General features: G+C 46.3%; 1 protein-coding gene across 2 annotated transcripts in view; it reads left to right on the forward strand.

Moving 5' to 3' along the window:
• ASIC2 (acid sensing ion channel subunit 2) overlaps positions 1–27,905 on the forward strand; it is a 1,112,453-nt gene that overhangs the window by 987,247 nt on the left and 97,301 nt on the right. The window lies entirely within an intron of this gene.

Here is a 27,905-nt window from a genome sequence, read left to right on the forward strand (position 1 = left end):
CGCAATTCCTGTGCCCTGTGCCCTTGCCACCAATTCTTTCAGCAAGTCATCAAGAGGAGAAAGCCCCCTGCATAGACAGGTTGACTATTTGGCCATGGGGCGAAGCGAGTAACCCACATTTATAAGTACCTATTCTTCCAGGTACTTAATTGTCATGTCATTGAATTCTGCCAATATCTTCATGAGTTAAGGATTATTTCCTCGTTTTTATAGATGAAGAAATTGGGATTCAAAAAAAAGTTAAAATAAATCACGTATTATCAGGAATGTGGAAATAGATAAGGAATTTCAAACAGAGGCTTTTTAATCTTGGAAATATTTTATGCATGTGTTAGAAGTCTGAAAAAGCAAAAAGAAAGCAGTGAGGTAACCTGGAGATTAATCTCTGCAGGAAACCATTGCCAGCCCCTAGGGCTGGGCAAGGAAAGGGAAGAAATGGTGTTACTAGGATCTAGTCGGGAAGTGATGCCAGGCAGTTGCTAACAAGATTATAGCATGTAGCCCCATAGTTGCTCAGACCACAGACAGGGATGGCAGGCCAGAGGATGAGGTGCACGGCAACACTGGTGCCGCAGTGGTGCTAGGAATGCCAAAAGAAACTGGAGTCTAGGGCCATCAATGTCCCCTCATGACAGAGGGGTACAGAACTGAGCTGGAAGCTGGTAGAGTCTCTCTTCTCCAGTCCACCCAGGTCTGCCAGACTCCTGGCAAGAAGGATCTGGAGAGTGTAGTTTGCAGAGTCCTGGCCCCAGCATCAGAGAAGAAAATAGAAGGGTGGGCTTGAAGCCAAGAGACTATGTATAAATAGCAACCCCATATATTGAGTAAGAAGGGAACTGAAATGTAACTCCAGTCTACCTCCTGGGGTGAATATGCACTCATTTGGCACCTGCTCTGTGCCAGGCCCTGTACCAGCTCTAGGAATGCAGAGCTGAATAGGAGACAACCCTGATTGTTATGGAGCTTCCAGGCCAACAAAAATGCAGGAGCAATGCCTCAGATCGGATTCATCCATTACTTATCTGATTTCCATAGTATCTTCAGGAGGGTGAGTTTTCTGGAAGGGTAGGGGTCTAGGTACATGTCCTAAAGCCACGATAGACACCTACATAGTGAGTGGCCCAGCTCCCCATCCCTCATGAGCTCTGGTCTCAGTGCACACCTTCTTCCCTGGTTATGTCAAGTTCCTCCCTCAGGCTGCTTCTTGAGGGTCCACAGGTTTTCCACCTTGGAACTATGCATCATTCACCCTATGCAGCCCTACATTTTCTTCCCAAGAACACAGAATATTAAACCTCTGCTATTTAAATTAGGACTCTTGCTTACACATAAGAGAAAGCCAATTCTAACTGGCTTGGGCAAAGGGAGGAGTTTATTGGAAGAATGCTAGGGTATCTCACAGGGTTCAAGTGCCATTGAGCTCTTGGAAGACTTGGAACCAGGATGGAGTGCATAGTGACTCCACCTTTGCTTTTACTGCTCACAAGCCCCCAACTCCTCTCTGTCCTCCACTTCCTTTCTCCTTCCCTACCCCACCACCTCTCTCTCTTTTTCTCCCCCACCCTTGTTCTTTCTCTATCTCACGATGGGCCCCCTCTTCTGTCTTCACTGCACAGGGACAGGACAAAGCCAACAATATCCCTGATGTTGTGGTACATTCCATGTTCACAAAAAGAAACTGAGCAGTCTCCAAACCTGTTTTTGTTTTTTTTTAATTCTGGGAAAGGAACTGATTGGCCCAGCTTGGATGAAGTGCCCACCCTGGATCAATCACATGACCCAAGAAAGTAGGATCTCATAATATGACTATCCCCCAGGGGGGAGTCAGCTCCCAGAAAACAGAAGCCATTCCTAGAAACGGAAGGGTTGCTCATCAAGTGGGACCGTATTGTACCAGATCATGTTTATTACACTGCATGATGGCTCCACCCTGCATTTAATCATCCTCCTATTGTTGGATGTTTCTCGTTGCAACTTTTTCAAAATTGTAAATAATTAAATTGTACATTTCTTTATGCACAAATTTTTCCATGGCTAAGATTATTTTCTTCGATTACATTTCCAGATGTGGAATACCAGCTTAGGGTTTAAGCAATTGGTTTTTTTGTTTTGTTTTGTTTTGTTTGGAAAAATTGAATTATCCAAATGCCAATACTGATTTTACTATTGTTGCTATGGAAACTATTTTCTCTGTTGCTAGGCAGTTGGTAAAAGCTTCCATAGTATATACTTGTAAAAAGACACAGACTGTCTGTAGAGACCAAGAGTCTGGAGTTAATTCAATTGTTAACTGCTCTGTAACCTTGGGCTGCTTGTTTGGCCATTCTGACAATTCTCTGTTCTTCCAAAAATGGGGTTAATAACAGCTTTCCTAACTGTGTTATTTGGAGGATTAGGGATAATATATGAAAAACAAAAGCAGCTCTCATGGTACCTGGCACATAGTAGGTGCTCAATAAATTGCACTTTTAAAACTGCATGTGAAATACTTTAAAGAGTGTAATAATTACTTTTCATCATGAGATTAATACTATTGAAAATGAGCAATTCATAGCTTCCTAGAATGCAAAAGACTTTAGCACACCTCAAGTCCCACCTATCGTTGTCACTAAGTGTGGTCCACCTTAGATATATATATGTCAAGATATCTACATTTCACCTGACTAGCTAGGACCCATGAACTAAGAAAGACTCAGAGGTCTAAGCAACCTACTGCTATCTCAATTATTGACTAGCATCAGATAGCGTGCTGGCAGGGTTTGGAGTCACATGCAACAGGTAGAACTAATCACTTTCTCTTTTGGGTTACCCTGGGCCCCATGCTTTCTTCTCTCAGCTCATCACTAAGCCCTTACTGAGCTTTTTGGTTTATATGTGGAAGAGGGTAGGGAAATATCCATGGTTCAGTTTTCTGGAAGACACCCAGCCCTAGCCTTCAGGACCATGGACAGAGACTGACACTTCTCATCTGGCCACACCAACCACTTAAGGAAATTTACCATCTACAGGATACATATAGAGGGTGGTCACCGAATCTGGAAACATTGACAAATACATAATAAATAGCTTATTGCTAGTACATTCAGACACATGATAAAAGAATATCTATTTTTCCAGTAAGGCCCAAAGGAGAAAGTAGTCAGTTCTACCCGAGTAAAGGGTGTGGTCATGGAACTGAGTCTGAAAAGATAAGTGGACTAGTGAGGGACTTGGCATTCCAGCCAAGAGAAGGATATGTGTAAAGGCTCCAAGAGGGTCCCAGGGCCCCATACCAGCCTCACTTGTTCTTTTTGCTCTCTGTCTTCTTCAGAGAGAAACTGCTCTGCATTGCTGAGGACCACAGGCTGGGTGTGCACCGTCCTGCCATGAGTCCAAATTCTCAGGGCAAGAATCTAATCCTTTATAAAAGAATACAGCTATCCTTTGAAGACAGAGGAGGGATCTATAAACGTTCAGAAGCAGCTAGGTGATAAGAGTGGATTTGCCTCTGCATGCTGAATCTTACCTCTCTACTATCTCTTTTATCACAACCAAATTCCAGTTAAGGGAGTCCAGTTAATGAGCTGTGTGTCCCAAACATCTGAGCATGTCTTCTCAAATCTCACTTTTGAGTCCTCACTTTATTTCATTACCTTCCCCATTCCTAAGATAAGCCTTGCCATTCATTTAATTTATTAATTCATTTCATTAATATGTATGGAGCTCTCAGGATGTGCCAAGCAGTGGCAGAGTGCTGAAAAAGCAACAGAGAACAAACTCCTGGGCTTTCCTCTTGGGTTTATAGTCTAATGGAGAAGACAGATATTCATAAAATTATCTTACACACATTAGTATATGCCACTAGGGTCTGCAAACATAGATACTATTTCTTTTTATAACAAATTGAAGATGTCCCTATTGATATTTTGCGTATTCAGCTGAGTTTTTGGACTTCATGGATACTCTGTATAATTACAGATGGTGTTTTTAAGAAAGCACAAATCACTAACAACTGAGGTTTCATGAGGGTAAGAGATTCACCCATGGAAACATGGTAAGTTAATAGCGGAGCTGGGAGAAACTCAGGTCAGCCTTCTACCCAAGCTCTTGCCCTAGAGATCAGAATATAAAATAATAAACAAGAGTTGAAACCCGTGTAATGGGAATTATATCTGCAGGGAGCTACCACCATCCCTCCAGGAACCCCTTCTTCTCACCCTGGAATCAACTCTTCCCTCTCTGTCCTTTGTCTTCTGGGAAGCCTGACTTCAACACCAAAGTGTTTGGGTCAAACCCACAGTCATAGTTCTGGTACTAACCTGTCCCTGGTTCTAGCTTAAATCACAAGTGTTTGCTCTGTGCTTGAAGGAATGGAGGCCGCTGAGTGAGCATTTAGTGGTACATTTTATGCTGCTTTTCCTTGCCAGGAAAACCTACTCCTCCTTCCTCTCCCCAGTTTTCCCCCTGAACAGGATATAAATTATTTTAACTATCTTTATTTAAAACCCAACAACCTGTAAAAGAAAGCTGGTTGCCTTCTGCTTTTTAACTGCTTACAAAGTAAGGGGCAGAGCCCCTCAGGGCTGCAGGGGCCTAAAGGCTGAGAGAAAGGGATGCTCTAGACAGTTTCTGGGGCAAAAGCTACAAGCAGCCTTTACCCTTGAGGAGGAGTCCTTCAATCTGAAGATGGAGATATGGCCCTACCCAAGAAACTTAGTCTGATGGGTGCCATAAGAGGAATCACAATCTGATGGGAGAGACACAGTTCTGTCCTGGGAAAGCCCCTAGTCCAATGAGGGAGGCAAGTGGCTCTGTTTCCTTGTAAATGTAAAGCTGCAACTCAGAGCCCCCAGAGCACTGCAGGAGCCCACTGTGCTGCTCTGCTCAATCTTTGCACCCCCTATCCAGGGCAAAGGCTGTGCCTGCACTGTCTCCATGTCTTGTGGTTCTGCCTTTTGGTTCTGCCTTGTGGCCTGGATGGAATGTGCCCCAGGGGAGCCCCATTCACTGGGGCAGCCCTGGCTGAACTTAACAGCCAGTCCAGCATGCTTTTAATAATGCATGTCTCACAGAGGAGCTAATTAAACTTTAATAGTCCTTCACAGGGAGCAGTGGGTTTCTCTCAGGACAGGGCTTGGGCTCTGGAGAATTCAGCAAAAGTCTTACAGCTGCTGCCAGCCTTCTCAAATCAGGTCCCCAGTCGGTTTCAGTCCAAACATACCATACAAAGTGACACCCACCTTAAACAAACCACAGCAGGTCTCTGGCCCCTTGGGTGGAGGAAATAGCTTTTCATGGGCTTATAAAATGTGGCAGCTACTTTATGTATATATATTTCCTACAATCCTAACCACAACCTTGAGATAATTGCTGTAATTCCCATCATAGAGAGGAGAACAATGAAGACTCAGGGAGTCAGGCAATTTACCCAGTCACATGGATCATCAGTAGTAGAGCTGGGGTTCAAATACCAGTGTAATTCCAAAGCTCCTGCTTCTTCCACTATCCCATGATGTTTCTCTGATGTACTCAAAAAATATCCCAGCATTGGGAAGTGGGAGGGAAGCTGCCCATACACTAGGCACAGATCAAGTCTTCAGAGCATGTTCAGTGGGCCCAAGCAGCCAAAGGGAGAGGTGGGAGCAGAATCTGGGAGTGCCAGCGATCATCACAATAAACCAGAGAGCCTTAAACTTCAGGCCTCATAAGAATCACCTGAGAAGCTTAATTGAAGCTCAGATTCCTGGACCTTATTATCAGAGAGTCTGGTTCAGTAGCTCTGAGCCAGGCCCAGAAATCTGCATCTTCTTACGATCCCCAGGCAGTGCTGATGCAGCTGGCCTCTGGAAGACATTTGAAGAAACACCCAAATAATTCCCTCTGTATAGCACATTATCCTTTACAAATCCATGTGCAACCCTGGCAGGTAGATGGAGCAACACCTGTTAGTCCTATTTTAAGGAAGACTGGATTTCCGTACCATAAAGGGACTAGCATCAGAACACAATAGCTAATGGCAGAGCCCAGGCTGACACTCATTTCTTCCTGCCTCCCAGTTCTGCACTTATCCAAGCTTACAATCTTGTCTCTGGGGAAAGAAGGGAGAGGAAGTATACAGGTACTTGTCAAGGCATGGCCCATGATAGGGGTGTTTGGGAATAGGTCTTTGAAACCAGGGCCCAGCCTGAGAGACCGGCATCGGGGGGACATGTTGCTGCAGGGAATGAAGAGGACTTTAGCAGCATCAGCAACAAACAAGCAGAAAGCAAGGCTGAGAGCCAAGGGGACCCTAGTAGCCCAGATAAGAGATGCTGGGGGCCTGGCCAAGGCAGTCACTGAACTGGGGGATGACATCTGGGAAAGAGTTGTAGGGAGGCTGTGCCCAAAACAGTGTTGCCCACAATAGTCACCAATTATTGGATAAGCAAAAAGAAGGTCACATTTAGCAACATTCTGGACACAGAATGGATTTAATGATCTTTCCAAGAAAACTTACTTTGGGCATCAGAGAAATAATAGATCTGGGGAAGGGACTGGAAACAGCTCCACCCTTACCATGTTTTACTCCAGTCAGGATAGAGGGCTGGCCTGAGGTTGAGAGTTTAGGGAGGTAAGTCCAAGGGAGATAACAGGTAGGCAGGAAAGAGTCTGTCGCCGGCATATAAATTAACAGTCCCAAGGTCAGGGAGAGATGACATTGCTGGCAGCCCTGGAATCCAGGGCAAAGATGATGGAGGAAGGCAAAAGTTTTAGGGAGACTCTGGCAGTCCAAAGCCATGGATGGTTAGAGCTGGAAGGAGCCTTAGGGATTGTCCAGTCCCGCCCTCTCACTTTACAGTTGAGGAAAATGAGGCCCAGACATGAGAAGTGTCCCACCCAAGGCCACACACCAGGGTACTGAATTCCAGGACTTCTGATCCCCTCAGCTGGCACTCCTTCCAACCCAACCGAGGGCCTTTCTCTGACCACCTCTATCATCCCACTAAATACTATGTGATCCTGGACTTGGAGACAGAGAAGGCAGCCAGTTAAAATATGCAATTTTTTTAATGTCAATTCAAGACAGTAATATTAACGTAATCCCCAGATGGAGGCGTTAGCATTTGTGCTCCCTCACATTGCCTGGCAAAACTTGCTGACATGTCTAAAAATCAAAAATGTTATTACTACCTGAGGTGGCAGGGAGCCCTCCAAGGAATATGAAGAGGTAAGAGGAAAGGTGAAGAGAGAGCTTCAGTGCCACGGCTGAAGGCAGGAGGGTGGGGTAGGAAGGGGCTGGGGCAAAGGGATGTTGCTTGGATTATTTCTTCATCAGAAAACCCATGGGCAATGGTCAAATTCTTGGCAAGAAACATCTGTTAGTCAAGGACTTTAGAGTGAAGAAGGTCTCACTAGTGAGCAAGGAAGGTGTGTTCTGATTCCTGCCCTGCTTTTAAATTACCGGGTGCAATTGCTCGGGAAGTCCCTTTACCTCTCTAGTCCTCAATTTTCCAGAATTTAAATGTTTGAGGTGAGATAATCCTCAGGGCCCCCGTGCTTCTAGCTCTGACATTCACTTTGTGCAGCCCGGCATGGCTCCCTTGAGACACCATGGCAGCCCCCGAAGCAATGGCTTACAGAAGGACATCTGACATAGGCTCTTCCGCCTTAGCCCATCCATTGCCTGCTGCTGGCACTTTGTATCCAAAGCTTAGCTCTGACTTACCAGCCTCAATCTTGGCTTTTCCAGCAAGAATTCTGGCTTTCCTCGTGCCAGATCCCTTCGATAAACACCTCCCAGGACCCTCCATCCCCACACTGCTGGGTTCCTCTGCCCTACTGTGAATCACAGACCCTATTCCGTTGGGTACATCAAGTGACAGAAGTTTTAAAGTTCCCTGGAAATCCAAGTTAGAAGAGAGATAGTTTGTGTTCACCTAGCTCAACTCTCCTCCCACTGGCAATCCACACAGCCTTTTAGGCTAAAAGGGAGTGGGAAAGATTACGACTGGAAAAGTAGATGGGGGCTCATCTGTGGAGGGATTCTGTACTTTTGGAGAACGGTCAGGTGAGGAACTTACAGCAGATGCTTTCAGTGCTCTGCCCGTATCACCCCCATGTGCTCTATTCCTGCTGTCAGGCACTTCCTGAGAATAGTGACTTTCTGCCCAAGAACATCTGCCAGCAACAGGAACATTCTGGGTGCAAGCACTGAGAAGGCCAGAACTCCTGGGATGTCAACATTCCCAGAGTAGCTCTCAACCAACAATAAACAGGAATGAGTAGGTGAATGCCCAGCTCCTCCCCAACCCTGCAGTGTGGTTTTCACCATCTCTCAGAGGTCCCACGCAGGGCCGAGCCCCAGTCATCCATTCACAGCAGGAACTGGCTCACAATATACGCTACGCTGGTCGTCTTTCCTTCCTCACTTCATTTCTGCACTCCTTTCCTAGGTCTTCCTGAAGTCACCTTCCAAATGTACCATTGCGCTTAAATCCTGGCCCCTGGAGGGATCCAATCTCAGAAAGAAATGCTGAATGCTCTACCACCCTCTTGGAGATTCACAATGCACATTGGCATAATAAAGCCTCTGATAAGTTCTTCAAGAAATAAACATGTTTAACTCTAGCTAGCCCAGCGTTTTCTAACCTATTAGACCACAGCATCTTGTTTTCTTCCCTTAAGCATCTCATAGAAGTAGTATTTTGGGGACAATACTCTGGATAATGCTATGCAAGGAATCAGACATGGGTGGAATCAAAGCTTCCTTTAGAAAGGCCCAGCAGCAGGCAGCTCTCCCATGTAGGAACAATCACTTAGAAATGTTAGTTACATTCCACTTTTGTATGGTTGCTTTAGAACAGGACCTTCATAGCAGAACTGTGACGGTAGACAGGGACAGGATTATTACACTCTCTTTACAAATGAGGAAACTGAGACTCAGAGACACTAAGAAACTTGCCCAAGGTTGTACAGCTGGTAAAGTGGCAGATCTGGGACTCCTGACTCCACATCCCTTTTTGCAATGAATTTCCTATTTAGCAGCAGGACTGGAAACAGAATCCACATGCTGTTATCCTAGTCCAGACTTTCTCCATCTATCCCAGCAATGAGGGTCAGCCCTAGCCTCCTGAGGGTTCCCATGGGTGAGCAATGGTCATATGGGCTCAAGGGGAAGTGGAAAGAAAGTGGAGAAGCCATGGGTTATGCATACTCTTTAAGTATTTTGCCCCTTCCTGTGACTCAGATACCACTGACAACTTTAATTCTTTCTTCTCATCTTTCTCCGTCTCACACACACACATATCACATCACTTTAGCTATCACTGGTTTGCAATTGCTTCCAGAGGAAGTTTTCCAGGACATGGGTCAGCTGGGTTGAGCTTATCCAAAACACATGCATACAGATGAGACTTGATTTGTGCACATACATTCATAGATATCCAAGATGCATGCAATCAAATGTTCAGGCATGCATGTGCATACCTGCATTCATATAACAATCTATACACTTTGTTGTCATTACTTGTTTTATAATGTGTCTTTTTCTAGACCTCTGGACTGTACAACCCATAAGTATAAGAGCTGAAACTCTCCCTCTAACCTGAGAACACCAGACACAAGCACAGTGTCTGGCACATAGTAGGTGCTCAATAAATATGTGAAGAATAAATGGATGCATCAACACATGAATGTGCAGATTGCACTTATATATGTAGCAAACAAAAGTGCACACACACAGACACATCCACACCCCAGCACATGTATGCAAACACACATGAACACACGCACATGCACACAGATCCCCTGTGCTCTGTCAGAGCCCAAGGTCAGGACACAAACATTACGCCCAGTGACATGAATCTCTTGAATGGGATCCAGAGAGCCCCCAGCAGCCATTACTTTGCTATCCGTCTATCTGCCCCATTTATAGTTGAAATAAAATGTGTCACAGCTGCCTCACTAGAGACCAATGTAGACATAGAGGGAAATGGAGAAATATCGGCCCAGCTTGCATTCCAGCTCACTGGCTTCGGGGAGCTTAAGGCATAAATGAGTTTGGATTTAATTGACTTTTTTATTGGGCTTTAATTCACTGGTACTTTTCCAGAGACTGACTCCAACAGGCAGAGGCAGGGTTGAGCACTCTCTAGGGTTGCCAGCTCCCCTTGCCTCTCCCCCTGCTCCCTTAGACCCATTCTAAACCCCTTCTCTACACAGGCTTCCTTCATCCATATGGTGACATGGCCACCATCTTTGCCTGGCCCCATCTTTGCCCCTTCCCAACCGGCCCCTCTCATCATACCTCCCTTCCCTGCCAAGGGCATTCCCATTCAATACAGTGACATTGATTAAGAGCTCACTGTATGCCCTCACATGGCACTGGGATACAGAGATGAACAAGAGCAAATCTTCGCCCTCTGGGAGCCTGTAGTCAAATGGAGAGACAGACACATAAATTCCACCCGATAATAGATACCAAAAATTAACCCGGGAACAAGGCCCAGAGAGGCACAATAAGGCACAGTGATCCAAGTAAGGCTGCCCAGATGGGATGCCTCCACTTCCTCTTGAAGAGGGGAAAGCATTTTCTAGGCAGGGTATTCCTGGAAAGCATATTCCAAGCAGGCAGAAGAGCAGGGGCAAAGGCCTGGAGGGGTGAGAGAGCAGGGCATGTTCCGGGCACTTGCCTGAGGTCCTGGGCAGCTGGGGTGAAGGAAGGATGAGCAGGGCGTTCAGGAGGACAGCAGGGCTAAGTGGAGTGAACTTGAGCCTGAAAGTCAGAAAACCCACATTCCAGACCCACTTTACCATTTATTAGCACAACTGGGCAAGTCGCCTTTCTTCTCCGAGTCACGGTGTCTTCATCTATAATGTGAAGAGTTTGAACTCACTGAGCTCAAAGACCCCCCTCTCACCTCCAGGGCCTACTCATCTTTCTTGTGTTAATATTTCTCTGCTATCCTAAGTCTCTGACTTAGCGGATTCTGGTTTGACTTTCTCTGAAGGAAGCCGGCCACAGAAAGCCCAGTACAGAACTTACTGGAGTCTGAGAATCCCAGAGTCTTACAGAGCAACCTTTGGTCTCTGTCCTTCCATGCAGGCAGGGGCTGCGATGGAGTGCCCCTTCTCAGAGCTCTGCTCCTGACACTCACAAGCCATGGGAGCCCTCCCCAGCCAAGTGGGAGAGCAAGGCCAGCCTGGGGACAACCCAGGTTGAGGGCGCCCTACTCAGGCAGGACAACCCGTGCTGCGTTTCAGTGTTTACCATCCAGCATGATCCAGACTCTGGAAGCGTTTGAAAGGATGAGCTTCAGCAAGCTGGAAAACTTTCTTGTTTTGCCATGTAAATAAGACATGACTGAAAGTGAGAACAGGCTCTGAGGAGCTTTAAAGCCTCACAAAAATATAAATAACTCATTTTTAGTTTAAGAGGACTACATCCCGGTTTGCCCGGGACAGTGTCAGGTTTTGCTTCCCATCTGGCATAACACTGGGTGGGCTCCTTGCTTTCACTCTCCAAAGTGTCCTCCTTGGGGCAATAAATGTTTTCATCCCTCTGTTCTGTAAGCTTTTTGAGGGCAGAGATTAAAGCAGGGAAGCAGAGAGCACTAGTGGAAAGGAGCAGTCTTTGGTAGCGCACTGACCTGGAAGTGAATCCCAGCTCTACCTTGGGCAACTGACTTAACCTTTCTGAGCTTGGCCTTCTTATGTGTAAAATGGGGATGGTAACATCTCCCACACTAGTCACTTGGAAAAATAAACAAGGTCTTGCACGTGCATATGTAATATTACATGCTCCATATCTTCTCCCTCATCTTCTGCATCTTCGGCCCCTCCATAACCCTCAGTGCTGGGCATGGAGGAGATTGGATGTTGAGTGCATGAGTGAGTGAGTCCCTCAGTCAATCAAGCACAGAGGCAGAAGTTGCGCTCCTTGCTCTGCACCCCAGGCTGTGTTCTATCAAGTGAGCTGAGGCATAATTCCCAGACTGTCTTTTGTGGGTGGAAGATTTGATCCCTTTTCCTGTGCCCTCCACCACTAAGTCTTCTCAAAGTCCTTGCACTGATGTCTCTCTGCCCTTCTTCCATTCTACTTTTAACCTCCGTTCAGCTCGTCATTTCCTTTTTCCTTTCGATGGTAGTGATGGGGCAGGGTCGAAGGAAGAAGGATGGTGTTCATCAGCACTCCAATGCCTCGCCGGGGAGAGTATCCCAGACCTACCTTGCCTCTGCATTCCCTAACCTCCCTCACAATTTCTTGAACTGCCTCATGGCAGCAGTGCCATAAGCTTGGAGCTTATCAATCTAAGATTGAATCCTTTGGGATAATCATTTGTTTATGGTAGAATGTCTTGCCACTTCTCAGAGTCTTAAGTTTTCCATCCCTAAAACAGGCAAAATAACACATAAGGCCACTCTAGGGATTAAATGTGACAACAACTGCGTAAATTGTCTTGCCCAACATCTGGCCTTAACCCAGCCTCAGATTCCCCACAGTCTGGCTCAATCCACCTTTCCTATTCCGCTTAGTATTTCCTTCCTCCACAGCCTCGCCTGCAATTCTGCCAGCATGCTCGCCGCTCCTAGAGCACCCCTCGCATTCACTCATGCCCCTCCTCTGCGCCTCTGCTAACACTATGCCCTCTGCTCATGCTGTGACCTCTGCCCTTCCCTACTTTTGCTGTCCTGAAATGCTCCTTCTTCATCAAACCCCACTGAAAATCTCACCTCCTCCACAAGGCTTTTCTGATCTCTCCAGCGAGAGCTGGTCGCTCGGCCCAACTCTGTCTCTCCCTGTGTTTAACTGACTGATTCCTCCATTTACCATGTATTTCTTTCTGCTGTTGTTTATTGTGGCTATTTACTTACACACTTTCCCCCCAGAAGAGACTATATAATCCTTGAGGGTAGGAACCATTTCTTGTTCATCTCTCTATTATAAATGACCTCAAAAACTTTGAGAAAGAAGGTAGGGGACGAGCAAGTCAAATTAAAATTCAGCTCATGATTTCTAGTTCCATCCCCGGAATGGACTGAGCCAGAGCAAAGTTATCTCCCACTCCACGCACATAGAAATTCAGGGCATAACAATTTCTAAAATTTTGAATGCAGAGCCAAGCTCTACAAAAAGGGAAACTCCAAGGGCCAGAAATGAGAGAGCCCTGGAACCAAGGCACCCGCATAAAAGCTGGGGCCCAGGAATAGCTGCCTTTTCATTAAATTGGTCTGAAAGATTTCGCCCACCTACCCAGGAAATTGGCCTCTACCAGAGGCTCTAGGTGGCAAGCGTGCACAAGCGCACATGCCTCTGTACGTATGTGTGTGTATGTGCATGCATGTATGTGCATGGGTCTGTGTGTGTGTGTGTGTGTGTGTGCTCTGTGCTTTGTTCACATAAAATTCCCTGAATGCAGCCAGGCACAGTGACTCATGCCTGTAATCCCAATACTTTGGGAAGCTGAGGTAGGTAGATCATGAGGACAAGAGATCGAGACCATCTCCTGGCCAACATGGTGAGACCTCGTCTCTACTAAAAATACAAAAATTAGCTGGGCGTGGTGGCACATGCCTGTAGTCCCAGCTGCTCAGGAGGCTGAGGCAGGGGAGGCAGAGGTTGCAGTGAGCCAGGATCTCACCATTTCACCGTTGCACTCCAGTCTGGTGATAGAGTGAGACTATGTCTCAAAAAAAAAATTTTTTTTAATTCCCTGAATGCCTTCTGTGTGCAGACCTTGAACGAGACACCGGGGATCTGAAAACAACTGGCCCACAGCCCCCTCACTCTGCTTAAATGTTAGAATGTGTGTTCCAGGAGGACAGGGACCCTTGGGGACATACTGCCATTCTAAACACTTCACCGGAACAGCCTTTGTAAGATGGAGGGTAATACCAGGAAGAACGGAAGCCAGCGAAATTCACTAACTCCCCAGTTCGGGGGCAGGACCAGCATTCAAAGGCAGGCAATTTGGAATGTTACAGTACATAACCTAGAGCCACATAGTAAATGTGCCAAAATATTTGTTGAATGAAAACCTGAATAGGTGGCCTAGGAGAGGTTGCAGGGCATTTCAGAATGCTGTGTCTCAGGCCAGGCTGGGCAGACCCAGTGCAGGCAGCACTGATTGTTCCCAGCATCCAGGCCAACTCTCCATAAAGGGCACCCATTTTAAATAAAATGAACTCCCCTGGCCTCTGGATGCTTGGGAGATGGTTTTCTCCTGTCTCGGGATGATTGTATCTGGCCCCATTTCCTCTGAGGCTACTCTTGATTTTTTTTCCCCCTCCCTGCTGTGTGTCTGGCTGTAATTCCCTTCTCGGGTCCCATTTGGTGATTACCACTTATGTTCTAAAATGCGCCATTAGGCATCTGATGTGTGGCATGTTCAGTGGGGCAGCCACACTGGTGCTCTGAGCAGGTCAGGGAAATGGAGAGACCACCACCTGCCAATGGTGGCTGCCCATGGGCCTCTTGGGGAGGACAGGCTGCCCCAGACAGAATGACCTCTTCCAGCCTCACAGGACTCCCAGGAGCACGAAGCACCTGACCTCACACATAGCTCATGCATCTGTCTGTTTATCCTGCACACAGCCTTTAGACACCCTTGGTGTGCCAGGAGCTGCAGAGAGAAAGATGAAAAAGATGCCTTGCCTGTCCTTGTGGGATTCACTGTGTGGACTGGCTCAGGGGCTAGGAGGGGGTCACAAGCCAAGGCCTCCATGGCTGTAGCTGAGTGGTGCTGGGGGCTGTGGGAGACTGTCTTAGCAACATGAACAAAGCAGCTCACCAGCATCGTGCACTTTTAGGAGGGGGGGCACCCAAGACATGGAGAACCCCAGCAATTACTCCTAAAAATTACTTGGGATTCTTCTGGAAACCTAGGCTGTTATTAATGGAAAGGTCTTTCTATATTTTTTTTCCTGCTGTTTAAGCCATTCAGACACCCATTCCTTAGCCATCCCAGAAATATGAGCCTCCAGTGGCAGCTGGCGTTTGAGGCAGGCCCTCAAGTCCTGTCCCCTTCTGCCAATTGGATCCTGTCTTTGCATGGGCTCATCTCCCCTTTGTAAATAATAATAACCACAATAAGCACAGCTGGCTCTATGCCAGGTGCCCACATTCATTTAATTCTCTAACAACATGCAAGGTAATCCTATCTCCCATTTTATAGGTGAAAACACTGAGGCTCATAGAGTTTGAGTCCCTTGCTCAGGTTCACACACACAGCTGATAAACAGTGGCATATGGCTCTGAACCCAAAATTTCATGCTGTCACTGGCTCAGACTGTGTTCCAAATCTGTGATTCCCATTCTGACTTGGATTCCCACCTAGCTCCACTCTTCTCAGGCTTAGGGCCCTTGGGTGCCTGCCCTGACTCCACCTTCAGCACCTCCCATGGTCTGGAATGAGGAGCTCTGGCTCCCGTTTATGGCTCTGGATAATCCACCCTCTTCCAGACCCTCAGCCAAGTCCCCCCTCCAGGAGGAAAGAGTGAGGTCCAGACCAAGGTTATCTGCTCAGTCCCCTGCTCTTGACAACATCCTCTAATATTCCAGACTTTTGGGGAGACAGAGGGGAGCATGCGGATAGCATTTGGATAAGCAACAGGGAGCTCACTACCTTCCAATACAGCCCATTCAATTGACAATCAAAATTGTTTGTGGTTGCTTCATCTTCATTTAATCATTAACATGTGTCTGTTTAGTTACGAAAAAATTTAAACATATACAAGCTGGGCAGAATAGTATAATGAACCCCTTGTACCTATCACCCAAGTCCTACAATATTAGCATTTTGCCATTCTTATTTCCTCTGTACCTCTCCCCACTCCTATCCTTTACCTGAAGATGATGAGGGGGAGCAGGCGGAGCAGGAAGAGAAGGAGGAGAAGAGGAAAATCTAATGTCAATTTTTTTATTGTTGTAAAAATTCATGTATACTGACATGCATAAACCTTACCTGTATTGTTTTGGTGAATTTTTGTGCTGAACCCCTGTTAGCCTCAGTAGAGAAGGCACCAGGTTCAAGAGGCCAAAGAAGACACACAGAGCCCACAAATGAAACATGGGGTTTTACTAGGGGCTTCCATACAGGAGAGAGTCCAGTGGCAATGGGCTATACAGGAGAACTGCTTTACATACAGCAATGGTCCAGTGGCAGCAGGCTGAGCAACGTATCTGCCTTATGAGCTGCCCAGTGGCGGCGGGCTGTGCAGGAAAACCACAACCATTTGCAAACAGCATGCAGTTTATATAGCATTTTCACCCAACACCCTCCCCTAAAGACCTCCACCTAGCAACCTCCATTTAACCCAATACCTGGGGCCCCATTCCCCTGTTCCACAGGACACGACAGGGGCCCAGATGTTCCTTATAGACAAGGAACGAGTCTCCGGGTTGGCCATCCCTGAATTCCCTAGCTCAGAACACACATTCACATGCATCTGCCACACAGGGTCATCCTCAGGACATGCTTAAGATATTGTTCCCAGGTATGTTTACCCTACACAAATGGATACACCTTTGTAACCCATACCATTATCATGATGTAGGATATGTGCATCTCCCAAGGAGACTTACTGTTGGACCCTTCAATTGCTACGTTATTTCTCTATGTCCAACCCAAATCCTAGAACTATCCTCCATGGCAGTACAAAAAAGAATATGTCTATTCTTTTTTCCATATTCCTTCAAATATTTGCAGATAGCGGTCGTGATTCTCTCTAAATCGGCTATTTTCTATTCTAAACACCCCAAGTTCCTCCAGCCATTTCCTTTTTATTTGTTTGTTTTCAGAAGACAGAGAATTGACTGCCAACATTGATGAAAGGAGGTCTGATTTCCTCCTTACCAAACCTCTTCCCAGCCACATCCCACTTGGGACCTGAGGACAGGAAGGGGTTTGCTGTGTGTGGGAGGTGTTGTCCACCTGCCAAATTTTCTGCTTTGCAGGACGCTGGCTCTAAAGGTCAGGGCCACACAGGTGTGTTCACTTTATATAGCCTCTGAACAGCTGAGCTGTGTGAAGATTTATCTTTCTTTATAAAACAGATTGCAGCATTATCTCTTTCATGCATTCTTTTTTAATTCATTCATTCAACAAATTTCTACTGAGTACCTATGCTAAGCTAAGCAGTATCTAGAGTACTTGGATAAATAAGACACAGTCCCACCCTTTGGGGATGGAGCAAAGAGAGAAAAATATATGGATGTATTCAGGTATTCAGCATTTGTTGCATACTCACTGAGTCCCTGGAATTAGGGCAGATACTGAAATTATGGAGGTATGGTGAATACTGTGGACACCTTTGAAAAACGAAGACACTCATGCACTCACCAACTGGCAGTGTTGGTAGCTGATATTGCTTCACTCTGGAAATTCTTAAATCTGGGAATTGCCCTCTAAGTTAGAGAGGTACCCCACCCAGAGTTACATCCTCTACCCAGGGGTAGCCCAAATCCAATGGGGATATAAATTCTGGCACCTTGCTTCAATCCGGGACAGCTCTCTGAAGGGCCACCCCTACTCCAGAGCTCCCCATAGGTCAGCTGAGGTCTCTGTTACAACTAAATAGAAGTTCAACTTCTCCTGCCAACTTCCCTCCTGCATGGGTGTGATCAGTGGGTATGGAGCCCAAGGACACTGCCCAGGAAACCTCCATGCAAGTGTCCATCCCCAGTCAGCTTCCCAGTGAGCCCAGGAAGTGAGCAAGAGCAAGACGGCCTAGAACTTACAGTCTGGTATAGAGAGATGGGTATCAATCAGATGAGCACACAAATATACAGCAATCGGGGCTAGAAGGAAAAGTATGTGGTACCCAGAAAAGGCCCCCTTTCGTCAAACTTGACCCTGGCTTGGAAGAGCCCGCTGAGATTTGAAGTTCGAGTAGGAGTGAGCAGACTGCCCCATGTGACTGGATGGAGGGGAGCACGGGGTGCTGCCAGAGCCCCAGGAGGGCATCTCAGCCATTCAGAGCAGGGGGTAGGTAGTCAGGGAAGGCTTTCCGGAGGAAGCGTTCCCTAGCTAGAGTATAAAGTATGAGTAAAAGTGAACTCAGTGAAGGTAGGGACATGTTCTGAGTACAGGTGTCAGCATATCTGAAAGCACAGGGTTATGAAGTAGCATGGTGTCTTTGGAGAAAGGCAGGGCTAGGCAGAGCTGACTCATGGAGTGCAGGAGAGAAGATGCTAGGAGGAACTGAGTGGGGCCCAGGTCTTGAGAATTCTCACGTACCAGCCCAGAAGAAGTTTGCAGCCTTGCAAAGGTTTAAGCAGGGTTGTTTGCTTTAGAAACACATCTCCCTGACTGCTGTGTGGAAGATGAATGGCGGAGGAAGGGAGTGGGGTGGCAGACCCTGTAGGAGGCTGTGACGGTTAACCAGGCAAGAGATGAGCAGCTCGCCCAGCTACATGGCTGAAGGTAGGCAGGACTGAGAGGAGGAAACTAACAAGAGTGATATTTTCGAAACAGAACCAACAAGACTTAAACCTGCAGTAAGCCACAAACCTGTCTCCTTCAATTCTTTCTTTGAGGAACAGAGTTGCGAAACTTCAGACGAATTTTGAGGGTAGAGCAAAGACTCATATAGTTAATCGGCAGCACCACCAGACCACCCTGAAGGCATCCCTCTGCCATGCCTAGGACGTAATTGACACTCCAGAGGTTTCATATGCTGGTTTGCAGTTAGTCTAATGTATTTTCAGGCACACTGGAGCATGCTCAAGTGCAGATCTTAGGTATTATTCCATTGCTGAGAAATATTACTGCATATTTTTTCTTGCTGTCTGCTATCCTGCACCATGGGAGGCAGAGCTCCCAGGGCTTCTTGATCAGACAGACCAGGGTCCCATGTCTGCTTCTGACTTGCTGCCCAACGTTGGAAGAGTTGCTTAGCCTCTCGTGGAGTCTGCCACTCCTTCTCTAGCAACAAGAGTAAGAGTAGGGTTGCTAAGAGGTTCGCCTGACATGTTGTATAAGTCTCAATTATCCTTCTGGAAAAGATTTGCAGCAGTTACCAAGGACCTCCAAAAGGACTCACTAGGCAAACTTACCTCCCTGGCATCCCAGAAGAACAGAATGAACAGCGCTGGAGCTACCACTTTAGCATAGAACTCACATTTATTTAGTTTAGTTTAGTTTAGTTGTTTAGTTTAGTGTTTTAGACAGAGTCTTGCTCTGTCACCCAGGCTGGAAATGCAGTCGTGCGATCTTGGCTCACCGCAACCTCTGCCTCCTGGGTTCAAGTGATTTTCCTGCCTCAGCCTCCTAAGTAGCTGGGACTGGTGGTGCACACCACCATGCCTGGCTAATTTTTTTGTATTTTTAGTGGAGATGGGGTCTCACCATTTTGTCCAGGCTGATCTTGAACTCCTGACCTCAAATGATCTGCCCACCTCAGCCTCCCAAAGTTCTGGGATTACAGGCGTGAGCCACCGCGCCTGGCCAGAACTGACATTTGATCCTTCAAACAAGCCCTCAGAACTTGTGGTCTCCATGGCAACTCTGTGAGGCAGGTGTGGCCCGACCATTTGATACATGACAAAGTAGAGTCACAGAGACAGAAGTGGAGGAGCCTGGACTTCATTTCCATGTAACACTGAGAAGTATTATTATCCACATTCTTCAGATGAGGAAACAGGTCAGAGAAAATAAGTAACTGACCCAAGGTCACATGTCTCAGGCCCTGTAGAACTAAGTTTCGTACTTGGATCTGTCCCAGTTTAAAAAAAAAAAAAAAAGCCTATGCTCTTTCTCTACTCCTCCTTGCACTTCGCGACTCCGTGATGCCTCTGCAGGTAACTCACCTTTTCTGAACCCTAGTCTCCTCATCTGTAAATGGGACAATCGTATCTATTTTGCCAGTTTGTTGTGAGAGCAAGTCGTCACTCACTTTCATCACATCTGCCTCTACTCCTGTCTTCATCTGACTTTGTCCTGAGCAGGAGCTGGATAAGATGCAAAATTTAGGAGGCATCCACTCTCAGTTTAACGAGTGCATCGTCCGAAGTCATGGCTTCCTTAAATTTCATGCCCTAGGTCTTCCTTTGCCCCATCCTAGTCCTGGTCCTGATCCAGAGATCTGGAGGGGAGATAGGGGTGTGAAGAGAACAGGGGAACCGATATGAAAGCAGTAGCAGAAAACAGGCCCTGCCTCGAAGGCCCACAGCTTAACAAGAACAATAGGCTGGAACAGGTGGACCTTGCTTTATGTAATTATGCTGGAGAGTTGCATTCTGTAAGTTAATGTGCATGAATCCATGATGATATTACAGCTGCTTTATCTCCCTGATGATCTTAAGCTGTTTTATCTTCATTTCTTACAGCTCATGAACTACTTGAGGGTGATGTCCATGTCTTATTTATCTTTGTACTCCCAGGACCTAGCATGGTATTTGACATGTAATAGTTGCTCATTAGATGTTGAATGAACTAAAAATGTTTTGTCTTTCATTCTGAAAGCCTCTAATCATCTTAGGTCCTTTGATATTTAGTTCGTAATTCAAGGAACTATGGCACAATGAAAACTACACTCCCCTGGGATTCTAGTCCCCCAGGATGAGACAGTAAGTCATGAGGATACTGAATAAATATTAGCCCAACTTAAAAAGCTAGTAAGTGGCAGAATCATGCTTTGATTCCAAAGCCTATGCTCTCTCTTCTGTGATACAAGGGCCAAGTCTAAGCAATATTTGTCAAATATTCAAGGTACTACCTCTGCCTCTGTCACTCATGAGTCTCTTCTACCCAAGCGCCCAAGTTGTGACCCTCATATTGCCCTGTGGTAGGGGTCCCCAACCCCCAAGCCACAGACCAGCACCAGCCCAGTCTGTTAGGAACTGGGCCACACAGCCGGATGTGAGCTGTGGGCAAGCCAGCCAAGCTTCATCTGTAATTACAGCCACTCCCCATTGCTTGCACTACTGCCTGACGCAGCCTCCTCTTAGATCAGCAGCAGCATTAGATTCTCGTAGGATCGCGAACTGTATTGTGAACTGTGCATGTGAGGGATCTAGGCTACGTGCTCCTTATGAGAATCTAATACCTGATTACCTGTCACTGTCTCCTGTCACCCCCAGATGGGACTGTCTAGTTGCAGGAAAACAAACTCAGGGCTCCCACTGATTCTACATTATCATGAGTTATAGAATTGCTTCTTTATATATTAAAATGTAATAATAATAGAAATAAATGTCATGTGCTTGAATCATCCCAAAACCATCACCCCTCCACTCTCCCCCCCCCCACCTCCCCAGTCCATGGAAAAATTGTCTTCCCTGAAACCAGTCCCTGGTTTCCTGTGGTTTTCGTTTTCCTGTGGCTGTGCCCAGATCCCTTCTGGAACATTTCTTGGGTGTTCTTGCAAAAGTCTGCCTCACTCTGGCCATTTCTGCTCAGTTGCACTTCACTTTTCCCCCTTCCCACCTTCCCAGCTCCTGTCCCGGGGGCTTGGGTGGACTTACTCCTCACGCTGTGAGTGTGCTTTATGCCACTCATTGGAGAGCCAGCCCCTGGTCCCAAAAAGGTTGGGGACCACTGCCCTGTGGCACCTGCTCAAACCTTTCCCCACTTCCAGGCATTGCTTCTTACTACAGAGACACTGGCATCACCAATAGAACTTACTCTATTCTTCTGGTGCAAAAATGGCAAATAAGGTTTATCTCACTTGCCAACTCCAGTGGACCCATAGTAGCAGTCAAAATTATTGGCCTGAAAACAACGGTGAGTCCCAGAGGGAAAGAGCATTGCAACCAATCAACCATGTCTGTTACAGATCTAGAAAGGAGAATGGCATCATGCATGCTGTATATCTCCCACCCAGGCCCTAATTTCACATGTCAGGAAAGCAATCTGATTAAACTACAGAAAACTTTTCATTTGTGCATCCGCGATGGCTTTGAACATTCATAATGTAAGCTTTGCTACTAAAATTACATGCTACTCAATCTCCAAGACCAGCTGTGGGGAAGAACTAGCAGACAATGACATTCTCCGAGCAGTCCCTGGAAAAGCTGAAATATGACTTTAATAAGAAAACGTGAACTCAGTAAGAATGTGGTATGAGGATTTTAGTGTCGTATGGGTACTTACCTATTTGACCTTTTCTTGATCAGCTTTTGGAATCAGTCTGCCTTGGGATTGTTTTCTGCCCTGCCATTAGTGGAAACATCTGCTTTTCTTCTGTAAACATCATAAACTATCATTTGGTTTCCACTGATGCATCACTTTCAATGCAGCCCTGTAGAATAACACAAAATTAACCAGGAACACAACACAATACACTTCTGATCCCCTCTTCTTCCCTCTCCCATTCTACACCTGCACAAAAGAAGGGATGTTCCCAGCAGGTGTGTAATGAGGCAGGTGCAAGGAGTGACATGTATCTGATCTCAGGGTTGGTCGTCCAGGCATAAAGTACACTCACAGTGGTAGGAATAAGCTACCGAAGCCCTTGGGACAGGTGCTGGGAAGTTGGGGCTAAAGTGAAGTTCAGCTGAGCAGAAATAGTCAGTCAGAGTGATTCAGACTTTTGCAAGAATACCCAAGAAACATTCCAGAAGGGATCTGGGCACAGCCACAGGAAAACCAAGCAGGCAGGCATTCCCATAAATTCAGCATGCAGCAGTTAGAAGCAGGTATAGGGTTGTAATCACAAGATTGGGTAAGCAACTGTTTTTTTTTAAAAAAAAAAAGCTTTTAATTGTAACCACCATTCTACTCTCCCTGAGTTCAATTTTTTTAGATTCCACATATTTAAGTGAGATCATGTGGTATTTCTCTTTCTGTGCATTGCTTATTTCACATAGCATAATGTCTTATTTATCTAGATTTATCTATGGTGTTGCAAATACAGAACTGTCTTCTTTTTAAAGGCTGAATAGTATTTCGTTATGTATCTATACCACCTTTTAAAAATCATGTAACCATTGATGGGCATTCAGGTTGTTCCTGTACCTTGGCTGTTGTACATAGTGCTTCAGGGAACATGGGAGTGCAGACATCTCTTCAACATATTGATTTTAATTCCTCTAGATATAAACCCAAAAGTGGGATTACTGGATCATATGGGAATTCTATTTTTAGTTTTTTGAGGAAGTGCCATACTGTTTTCTGAAATGGGTGTACGAATGTACATGCCCCCAGCAGCGTACAAGCGTTCCCTTTTCTCTACATCCTCATCGATACTTGTTATCTCCCACCTCTTTGGTAATGGCCGTTGTAACAGGTGTGAGGTGATTTCTCCCTGTAGCTTTCATTTGTGGCTTTTAGTTTTATATATCTGTTGGTTACCAGAGGCTGGGGCAGAGCAGGAGGATGGACAGGGAGTGGGGAGACGTTGATCCAAGAGTGCAAAGGTTTAAACAGGAGGAACAAGCCCTGGTGTTCTGTTGCACAGCATGGTGACTATAGTTAATAACAGTGTATATTTCAAATTTGCCAAAAAAGGGGATTTCAAATGTTCTCCATTTAGGATATTTAAACCACAAAGACATAAGTATGTGAGGTGATGAAAGTGTTAATTAGCCTAATTTGATCATTGCACAATTTGCATACATGTATCGAAACATCACTTTATACCTCATAAATTTGTCAATTAAAAAATAAAACCAAAAAAATCCAGTATTAAAAAGAAACTTCTAACAAGAACCATGAGCCCAGAAATCACATCCCATAGGAGCTCAGATATCAGAGTTCATGTGCAGAGTCCCTATTAATGATAATATTATGAGCTAGTTTTATTAAGTGAGTACCCTCTGCTAGGCACTTCGAATCCATCAAGTTATGGGTAATCAGAACATAGACTAGGATGTGCTCCACCGAATGTGGGCAGCCTTGGGGCCACATCCCAGTGTGTCTGGGCTGCTGTACTGTGAGCACCCCTGACTCCAGTCTGCTGTGCCTGGGAACTGGAATAGGTGGGGGCTGCAGGAAGCATGTCAGGAGGGTTGGAAGTAGGCAGTAGAGACAGCAGTGATGGGAGTGGGAGCAGACTGTGGATGGTTTGTGGCCACACACTCTCCCTCGCTCTTTCCTGGGTTCTTGCCCTCCTAAAAGCAGAGGGCTCCTCCTGGGTTCTGCTCCCTACATCTGGTGGCAGCCCACTGGGTGCTTGTCACAGTCAGCCTTGGCTCACTACAAATGTGCTTTCTCTTATTTAATCTACTTGTCTTGGCTGTAGTTTCCTAGGTGTGGTCTGGTGACGTGTTGGCAGTGGGCAGATCAGAGAGCCAGCCTTGGGGAGATCTCTGAGGCTGACAGGTTCTCTTGGAGTGAATCAAATGCTAACTCCTCTCAGTCACTGAGTCTCTGTCTTAATACTTATCCATTCGGTGAAAGATAACCTCTGTTATTCATTGTGCACAGTGCCTGGAAGGTAGCAGGTATGCAGCCAGGATAATCTGGTGCGTGTTCTTCCACAATTCTGCCCGCCTCTTAGTAGAGGCCATAGTTTTCTACCTGAAAGTGTGAGGTTCCAGTGTGAAGAGAGCTGGGATGAGGAGCAGATAGGTGGGGCTCAGCAGGCAGCCAGAAGCAGGGACTGGCACCAATGGCCTTTCTGAAAGCATTAGCGTGGCCCTGCTAAGACGAGGAGCCAGTTTAGGGGATCTGTCTCAACCTGCTAAATACCACTGCTGTCACCACTGCTGTCCCTAGGGAAAATTTCACAACATTTCTCCATGCCCCCTCAACCACCATCCCGCCATCGCTGCCCACCAGGCGGCTTCCTTCTGTGCACTCCCACACTGCCTGGCACCACCCAGTACCTGTCTTCAGGGCCACCCTCCCCACTGCATGGTTCCTAAAAGGTAGACTCATGTCCATATCCCCAAGGCCTGATGTAGTGCCTAGAATACAAGAGGTGCTCTATAAATGTCACTAAATGAATGAAAGAGAGAGCCACAGGCATGTTGCCAGATGGAACATCTCAGATTCAACATCCACAGCCAAATAGCAACTCTTTTCCTCCCTAGCTCCTGCAGGGCTTATGCAGGATCCAAGCCATAAGCAGGAATACTTCCTGCCTGGGCTGAGCCTTTTTGTTTTTCCACAGAGAACTCTAAGCCCCATTATACCCCTTTTGATTTTTACAACAGCTCCATTGGAAGGTGTTCTTACCAGCATTGCTGAGATATGCATTCCAGATCCAAAAAGACGAAATGACTTCCCCAAATCAGTGGCAGAGCCAGGATTCAAAACCAGGGCTGCCTGGTCCCCAATTCCATATTAGCTTTTGTCTTTCATGCAAACCTCCCATTAAGTACCTTCTGTACACCAGGTACCAGGCCAGGCCCTGGGAACACAGAGATGAAAATGTCACAACCCCTACCGTCTACAGGAAACTGACAGCAGAGACCTCAGAAGAGAGAGCAAGCAAACTCTGTCATTGTGTCCCATTTGAAATTTCCATCAAACCTAGAAATGCTTGTCAACCTTCTTCCCTCAACCAGCCAAGCTGCGGTCCAACACACAAGGCCTCTGGTTCCTCACCTTCCACTTCATCATCTCAAGTCGGACCCAATTTGGGATTCTCAGATGAGTGGCCAGGAGGGACACACCAGCAGAGGCCCAGCATTTTGAATGCCTTTCCAGGTGAACGACTGGAGTACCTTCAGGCTTCCCCTCTGCCTCTGTGAGTCATCTGCCAGGAGAACACATGTGCCCACAAAATTGAAGGAGAACACTCAGATTTGTCCGTTGTTCCCCTTCCTGTTGTTTTCCCAACCAACAGACAGATTTGCAGGCGCTTGATGCTCTTTTTCCTGCATGGCATTCACACATCTCTTCCTGCACGGTCTGAAGCTCTCTGGACAGTTGCCCAGCAGAAAAGGCCCCGGCTGTGCTTCAGGCTTGGAGGCAGGAGACAAGAAGTCCTCTGCCTCTTAGTGAAAGCAGCACAGGAAATGTCACATCGCAGCAGATGGGCCCCAGGGTATGGAGAAGGGAGAGTCACATTACCATATTATACATCCAAATAATGCTAAGCCTTATTCCAACAACCCCTACATGAGAAGGGAAAAATCAGACAAACTACTCTTTAGCTGTAGGAACTTGGGCTAGGTACGCAGCCTCTCAGAGCCTCAGCTCTCACATCGGTAAGCTGGGAAGAACAACACCTACTTCCAAGGGCTTTGTGAGCCTTAACAGAGAGTGTTCAAAGCAATCAGCACGGTGCCCGTTCATGCTTCATGATTGCTTATCCTTCTCCTTCTCCCCAGAAAAAGTAGCCTCTCTAAGGAGAATGATATTAATGATGTCCTGAAAGACATGGCGGCCTCCTGATTGAGAAGGGAAGAGAGGCTGCATCGTGGTCACATTTGCCTCATCTCCTTTATTCTCAGGAACAGTACCTGCCACATGGAGATGCTCACATGAGTATTTGTTGAAATCACTTTTTTAAACTCATTGTGAGAAAAAACACAGTCATGCAGCACTTCCCAGAACATAATCGGCGGTCAAAAGAAATTCCCGTTTCAGGAACACGTGAATGAGCAAGGAGATTTTTTAATAAGATCCAGTCTTTACCTTCAAAGAGCTAACCATCTACAGCAGCCTCCTTGCTAATAAGTCCCTCTGGCTGCATTTAATTGACAAGCACCTTAATTGCAACTTCAGAAAACAAAAGGCATGTTCATTTTGTTTACTAGAAGCCCAGTAACCCATTTGACAGACTTTTTCACTTCCCAATTGTGTGAAATGTATTTGAAGAGTTTGAAAGAGAAAAACAAAACAAAAAATAAATAAATGGCTGGCTTTAACAAGCACATTATTTTGAAAACAGTCTAATAAGAAATTTCAGTAACTCAGAAGAAAGCGGAATTGACTCGGGGAAAAGAAAAAAAGCTAAGTTTTAAAGGCATTTTGGAGCAGTGCAATTTCATTTCCTTCAAGTATAATAAGCAAGAAGAGATGAGAAACCCATCACCCAGGAGAAGCCCTAGAGGTCAGGATTAATGAATAGGTTAGAAGGTCTAATGCTTGCAGGACCAGCTGTGTGCTAGTAACTGCATGTTTCTACAGTCCTTAAGGGGACTTATACATAATTTACCTTCTTAAGTAGGTACATGGTGTAGAAATGTTGTTTGCACTATTAATTGGACCAGAAAACCATGTCTTCACGGGTATTAGCTATTCCTAACCCCTCCCACCAAGGGCTCCACTTTGCATTTCCTGATCTCTGTAAGGCGGAATGCCCCAACAGATCACACCAAGCCCAGATGCTGGCATCGAGGTTTGGCAGCAGCTGCCAATCTTACTCTTATGCCTAGATGCAATGCTCCAGGAAAAGGATCCTAGCCATTATCTCCAAGCCCTGGAATGTGCATACAGAAGGCTTCGAGGAAGAGCAGAGGTTCAACACATGACACCCAAGTCAGATCTCTACTCTGCCCCCAGGCTAGCTGTGTGACAAGTCACTGCACCTCTCTGAACTTTAGACTCCCCAAGTGCAAAATGAGAAGTTTAGAGGGGAAGACTCTTGGTGTCTGGCACTTTACTTGGATTCCTGTGACTCTGAGATGTGCCTTTCCCACTACCTGGTGGGAGAGCCCTAATGTCAGCAAAGCACCAGCCTCCCTGGTCTGCCAGGAACAAAGCAGGCTGGGAGAGGGGCAAGGGTATGAGCCGTGGCTACGAGGGATGGGGGCAAAGAGTATAGACTTTGGAATTAGGCCAAGAGTGATTTCACCCTGGCTTCTCCAGCTCTGTGACCTGGCTTAGCCTCTCTGGGCCTCCATTTTCTTGTCTGTAGAATGGGGGTGATAATATCATCTTCACAGGGCTGTTGCAAAAATTAACGGCAGCAGATATAAAGTGACTAGACTGAGGGCACTCCAGGGAGGGCAGCAAAGCCAGCCTGTGATTTCAGAGCTACTTCAAGAGTTACTGGAAAACCAGTGAGACTCTCTCCTTATTCTACACCTCTACGTTTCTTTTACTTAGAACGTG

This window comes from Sapajus apella, unplaced genomic scaffold (assembly GCF_009761245.1).
Source record: "Sapajus apella isolate SASKATOON/1434 unplaced genomic scaffold, GSC_monkey_1.0 scaffold12, whole genome shotgun sequence".
NCBI lineage: Eukaryota > Metazoa > Chordata > Mammalia > Primates > Cebidae > Sapajus > Sapajus apella.